This window comes from Callorhinus ursinus, unplaced genomic scaffold, assembly GCF_003265705.2.
Source record: "Callorhinus ursinus isolate GAN/ISIS: 27379988/994484 unplaced genomic scaffold, GSC_fseal_2.0 scaffold2, whole genome shotgun sequence".
Taxonomy (NCBI): Eukaryota; Metazoa; Chordata; class Mammalia; order Carnivora; family Otariidae; genus Callorhinus; species Callorhinus ursinus.
The window spans coordinates 107,294,634-107,299,866 of NW_027397064.1; the positions used below are offsets into that span (position 1 = coordinate 107,294,634).

The 5,233-nt window shown below is 40.8% G+C and overlaps 1 long non-coding RNA gene across 1 annotated transcript in view; it reads left to right on the plus strand.

The window, feature by feature from the left end:
* Positions 1 to 4,478, plus strand: part of LOC112811256 (uncharacterized) — a 29,829-nt gene extending 25,351 nt beyond the window's left edge. Inside the window, exons 2-3 of the long non-coding RNA XR_003205020.1 lie at positions 3,819 to 3,962; positions 4,421 to 4,478. This is a non-coding gene — a long non-coding RNA (uncharacterized lncRNA). The remainder of the gene's footprint in view (positions 1 to 3,818; positions 3,963 to 4,420) is intronic.
* The last annotated feature ends 755 nt before the right edge of the window (positions 4,479 to 5,233 follow it).

Consider the following 5,233-nt stretch of genomic DNA (forward strand, 5'->3'; position numbering starts at 1 on the left):
CTTTCTTGTTTCTTGAGAAAGGCTTGTATTGCTATAGACTTTCCTCTCAGGACTGCCTTTGCTGTATCCCAAAGATTTTGAACAGTTGTGTTTTCAATTTCATGGGTTTCCATGAATTTTTTTAATTCTTCTTTAATTTCCTGGTTGCCCCATTCATTCTTAAGTAGGATACCCCTTAGCCTCCATGTAATTGAGTTCTTTCTGACTTTCCTCTTGTGATTGAGTTCTAGTTTCAAAGCATTGTGGTCTGAAAATATTCAGGGAATGATTGCAATCTTTTGGTACCAGTTGAGACCTGATTTTTGACCTAGGATGTGATCTATTTTGGAGAATGTTCCATGGGCACGAGAGATGAGTGTGTATTCTGTTGCTTTGGGATGGAATGTTCTGAATATATCTGTGAAGTCCACTTGGTCCAGTGTGTCATTTAAAGTCTTTATTTCCTTGTCAATCTTTTGCTTAGATGATGTGTCCATTTCAGTCAGGGGGTGTTAAAGTCCCCCACTATTATTGTATTTTTGTCAATGTGTTTCTTTGCTCTTGTTATTAATTGCCTTATATAACTGGCCATTCCCATGTTAGGGGCAAAGATATTTACAATTGTTAGATCTTGTTGGATAGACCCTTTAAGTAGGATATAGTGTCCTTCCTCATCTCCTATTACAGTCTTTGGTGTAAAATCTAATTTGTCTGATATAAGGATTGCCACCCCAGCTTTCTTTTGGTGTCCATTAGCATGGTAAATGGTTTTCCAATCCTTCACTTTCAATCTGGGGGTGTCTTTGGGTCTAAAATGAGCCTCTTGCAGACAGCATATTGATGGTTCTTGTTTTTTTATACAATCTGATATCCTGTATCTTTTGATTGGGGCATTGAGCCCATTTATATTCAGGGTACCTATTGAAAGATATGAATTTAGTGCCATTGTATTGCTGTAAAATGACTGTAACTGTATATTGTCTCTGTTCCTTTCTGGTCTATGTTGCTTTTAGGCTCTCTCTTTGCTTAGAGGACCCCTTTCAATATTTCTTGGAGGGCTGGTTTCGTGTTTACAAATTCCTTTAGTTTTTGTTTGTCCTGGAAGCTTTTTATCTCTCCTTCTATTTTCAATGAGAGCCTAGCTGGATATAGTATTCTTGGCTGCATATTTTTCTCATTTAGTGCTCTGAATATATCATGCCAGTCCTTTCTGTCCTGCCAGTTCTCTGTGGATAGATCTGTTGCCAATCTAATGTTTCTACCATTGTAGGTCACAGATCTCTTCTCCCAAGCCGCTTTCAGGATTTTCTCTTTGTCTCTGAGACTGTAAGTTTTACTACTACATGTTGGGATGTTGACCTATTTTTATTGATTTTGAGAGGGGTTCTCTGTGCCTCCTGGATTTTGATGCCTGTTTCCTTCCTCACATTAGGGAAGTTCTCTGCTATTATTTGCTCCAATATACCTTCTGCCCCTCTCTCTCTTTCTTCTTCTTCTGGGATCCCAATTATTCTAATGTTGTTTCGTCTTATCGTATCACTTATCTCTCAAATTCTGCCCTCGTGATCCAGTATTTCTTTATCTCTTTTTCTCAGCTTCTTTATTTTCCATCATTTGGTCTTCTCTATCACTAATTCTCTCTTCTGCCTCATTTATCCTAGCAGTCAGAGCCTCCATTTTTTATTGTACCTCATTAATAGCCTTTTGATTTCAACTTGGTTAGATTTTAGTTCTTTTATTTCTCCAGAAAGCATTTCTCTAATAACTTCCATGCTTTTTTCAAGCCCAGCTAGTATCTTTAAAATCATCATTCTAAACTCTAGTTCCAACATCATATTAATGTCCATATTGAGTAGGTCCCTGGCAGTCGGTACTGCCTCTTGTTCTTTTTGTTGAGGTGATTTTTTCCATCTTGTCATTTTGTCCAGAGGAGAATAGATGAATGAGAGAACAAAATGCTAACAAGGTAACAACGTCCCCAGAAAATATACTCTGAACAAATCAGAAAAGATCTGCAACGAGGGAAAAGAAAGGGAAAGAAAGAAAAAAGAAAAAGACAAAAAAAAAAGATAAAGATAAAGATATAGAAAAAAACAAACAAAAACAGAATAAAACAAAAAAAAACAGAATATGATCAAATATGATCAGGCTGGTGCATAGATCAGTGCCACACACCAATTTTGCATGTATTTTGGTCTGTTATAAGAAACTGCCTCCCAAAATTTTAAAGAAAGAAAAACATATATGTACAAAAATAAGGGTTAATACGATCAAGGGAGGAATATGACCTTAAAGATGTAAATTATAAAGGATTTTATAAAAGGAATTGATAAGAAGTTGGTTGAAAAAAGAAAGAAGAGGATTAAAAAAAAAGGAAAGAATGTGATCAGGCAGGAGACTAGAACAAAGCCATACACTAGAGATTTGGGGTATATTTTGATCTGTTAGAAGAAACTGTATCTCAAAATTTTAGAGAGAGAACAACTTATATATATATGCCAAAAATAAGTGTACCTACTATGAAGGGATAGAATATGACTCTAAAAATGAAAAATAAAAAATGTTTTTTAAAAAAGGGATTGATAAGATGTTGGTTGAAAAAGGGAAAAAGAAAAATTCAAAACAAAACAAAACAAAACAAAAGACATTTTAAAAAAAAATAACTTTGCAAGACTAAAGAATCATGGTAAAAAAGCCATGAATGCTTTGTGCAGTATTCTCCTAGCGCTGGAGTTCTGACGTTCTCATTGATCACTAAACTTGGTCTTGGCTGGCTGTTCTTACTGATCATCTGGGGGAGGGGCCTGTTGCCATGGTTTGCAAGTGTCTTTGCGGGAGGCGGAATTCCCCCACCTTTACGGGCTAAGTAATCCGCTCGGGTTTGCTCTCAGGAGCTTTTGTTCCCTGTAAGCCCGCAGCAGAGCCTTGAAGGAGGAGAGTGAAAATGGCAGCCTCCCAATCTCTGTCCGGAGAAGCCAAGAACTTGGGGTCCCATTCCTCAGTGAGCCCCCAGAGAAAAGCAATCACTCCTGTCTCCCCGGTCTCTGGCCGCACTCAGTGCTCACCCGGCCTGTGACCCAGAGTTTCTATCTCTGGCACCCGACTCGGTGGAGAGTCTCCAAACCCAGCAGATCCCTGCAGTGCGCTCCCGCACCGCTCCTCCTAGGGGAGGAAGGGGAGTCTCCCCAGATCTGCCGCTTGTTGGGTCCCTGCTAGAGAGCAGTGGCCCAACTGGGCTGCGGGTCATGGTTTATGGCAACCCCAAGTTGAGAGCCCACTCCTCGGCTCTGCCTCTGCAGCCGGCTTCCCCGCTCCGACACCTGGGAGCTCTGCCGCACTCAGGCACCCCCGGTCTTCCTGTGACCCCGAGGGTCCTAAGACCACACTGTCCCGCAAGGATTCCACCCCCTGCTTAGCCACTGGAGCAATGTCCCTCAGCGGAGCCAACTTCTAAAATTTCCGATTTTGTGCTCCGTGGCTTTATCACTTGCCAGAAGCGGCTGATGGAGGCCCCTTCCCCCGCCATCTATCCTCCCAAATATCACCTTGGATTCACTTCTCTGCATGTCCTACCTTCCAGAAAGTGGTCGCTTTTCTGTTCAGAGAGTTGTTGCTATTCTTTTCTTCAATTTCTTGTTGAGTTCGTAGGTGTTCAGAATGGTTTGATCCCTATCCAGCTGAATTCCGGGGACCAGACGAAATCCAGGTCTCCTACTCCTCTGCCATCTTGCTCCTCCCCACCCAGAGAAGTCAGTGTTTTCCTGTAAGTGGGACCAGAGAAATAGGAAGGCAACTGATAATACTGTGTGAGGAAGACAATTGCGTTTGTTTGTTTATAGAGAAACAGAAATGACAGCACAATGGAATTCTTAGAGGAATGATCCAGGAGAGAAGTAAGCATTGCTGGAATGACTTCCTTGAGTAGACAGAGAAGGTGAAATCTCCTTCACAAGAAATGGGATTGACTTTAAGAAAGTGTCCAGGTAGGGCAAGAGTGTGGGTACAGGTGATAGGTGGGTTTCTGATTGTTTCTCTCCTCTCAGTGAAGTAGGAAGATGTGGGAAGAGGTGGAGGAGGTTTGCAAGGATAGATTACGAAATCCATACACAAGGTATGGAGAGGGAATGGTCTACAGCAGGAGTCAACAAACAAGGGCACTCGGGCCAAATATGGTCACCCAAAGCTAAGAATGGTTTTTACATTTCTAAATGATAGGGGGGAAAAACAAAAAGAAAATAAAAGTAATATTTTGTAGTATGTGAAAATATTTGAAATTTAAGCTGCAGTTGCTACACATAAAGTTTTATTGGAACACAGTCACACTTACTCATTCCTGTGTTGTCCATGGCTGATTCCAGAAGATAGCAGCAAAGTTGAGTAATTACAGCAGAGACCACATGGCCCACAAAGACTAAAATATTCACCATCTGTTTTTTTACAGCAAAAGTTTGCCTACTAATATGATTGCTTGGCACAATTAAGCATTTGCTGAGGATTGTGATCTGAACTTGAAATGAGACACATCACCACAGTTGTATGTTTTTCCTCTGTAATGTAGCAGTAACCAGGCCACTAAGTAGGTCACAGTTTGGTTGTTGATTGAATTAAATGAGATTATACATGTGGAGTGTCTAGCACAAAGCGTGTACTTATTCAACATGAAACCACCTGCTATCATGACTTTCTCCTGGAACAAACGTGTGGATGATGTCAAGCCCAGAGATTACAGTGGGATTCTAGGCAGAAGGGCTGCCTCCTGAAGCACAGCTCTCAAACAAACCTCTCCTTATCAACTGGGCTTTTTGCATCCACATCCCCCAGGACCAATTTTCTGTGGTCCCTTGTGTAACTGGTCAACTTTTCTCCTACACCAACCCCAACTCAAAACTGTTGTGACCAAATGCTCCTAATCCTTGTTGGTAGGCAAAGCATCCATGCATTCCAGAGCTGAAAGGTCAGGACCTTGCAAGAATCATTCTGGAAAAGCTCTCTCCACCCTGACCCTAACCCACCCCAAGGCAGGTATTCTCTCACCAATGCAGCTTCATAAAACAAACATGAGAAAGAGTTGGGAGGAGGGGACAGTTGTTAGTGTAACTGTAATTTCTTATGAATGAGAATTGCCATTGCCTTTTTAAGACATTTAGAAATTTTAATCTAGTGGCAAAAAATTTTTCATTATTTTCTTAAATTTAATTAATTTACTAAACTCCTCATGGTTCGTTGGATTCAATCCTGTATCTATGATCTTTCT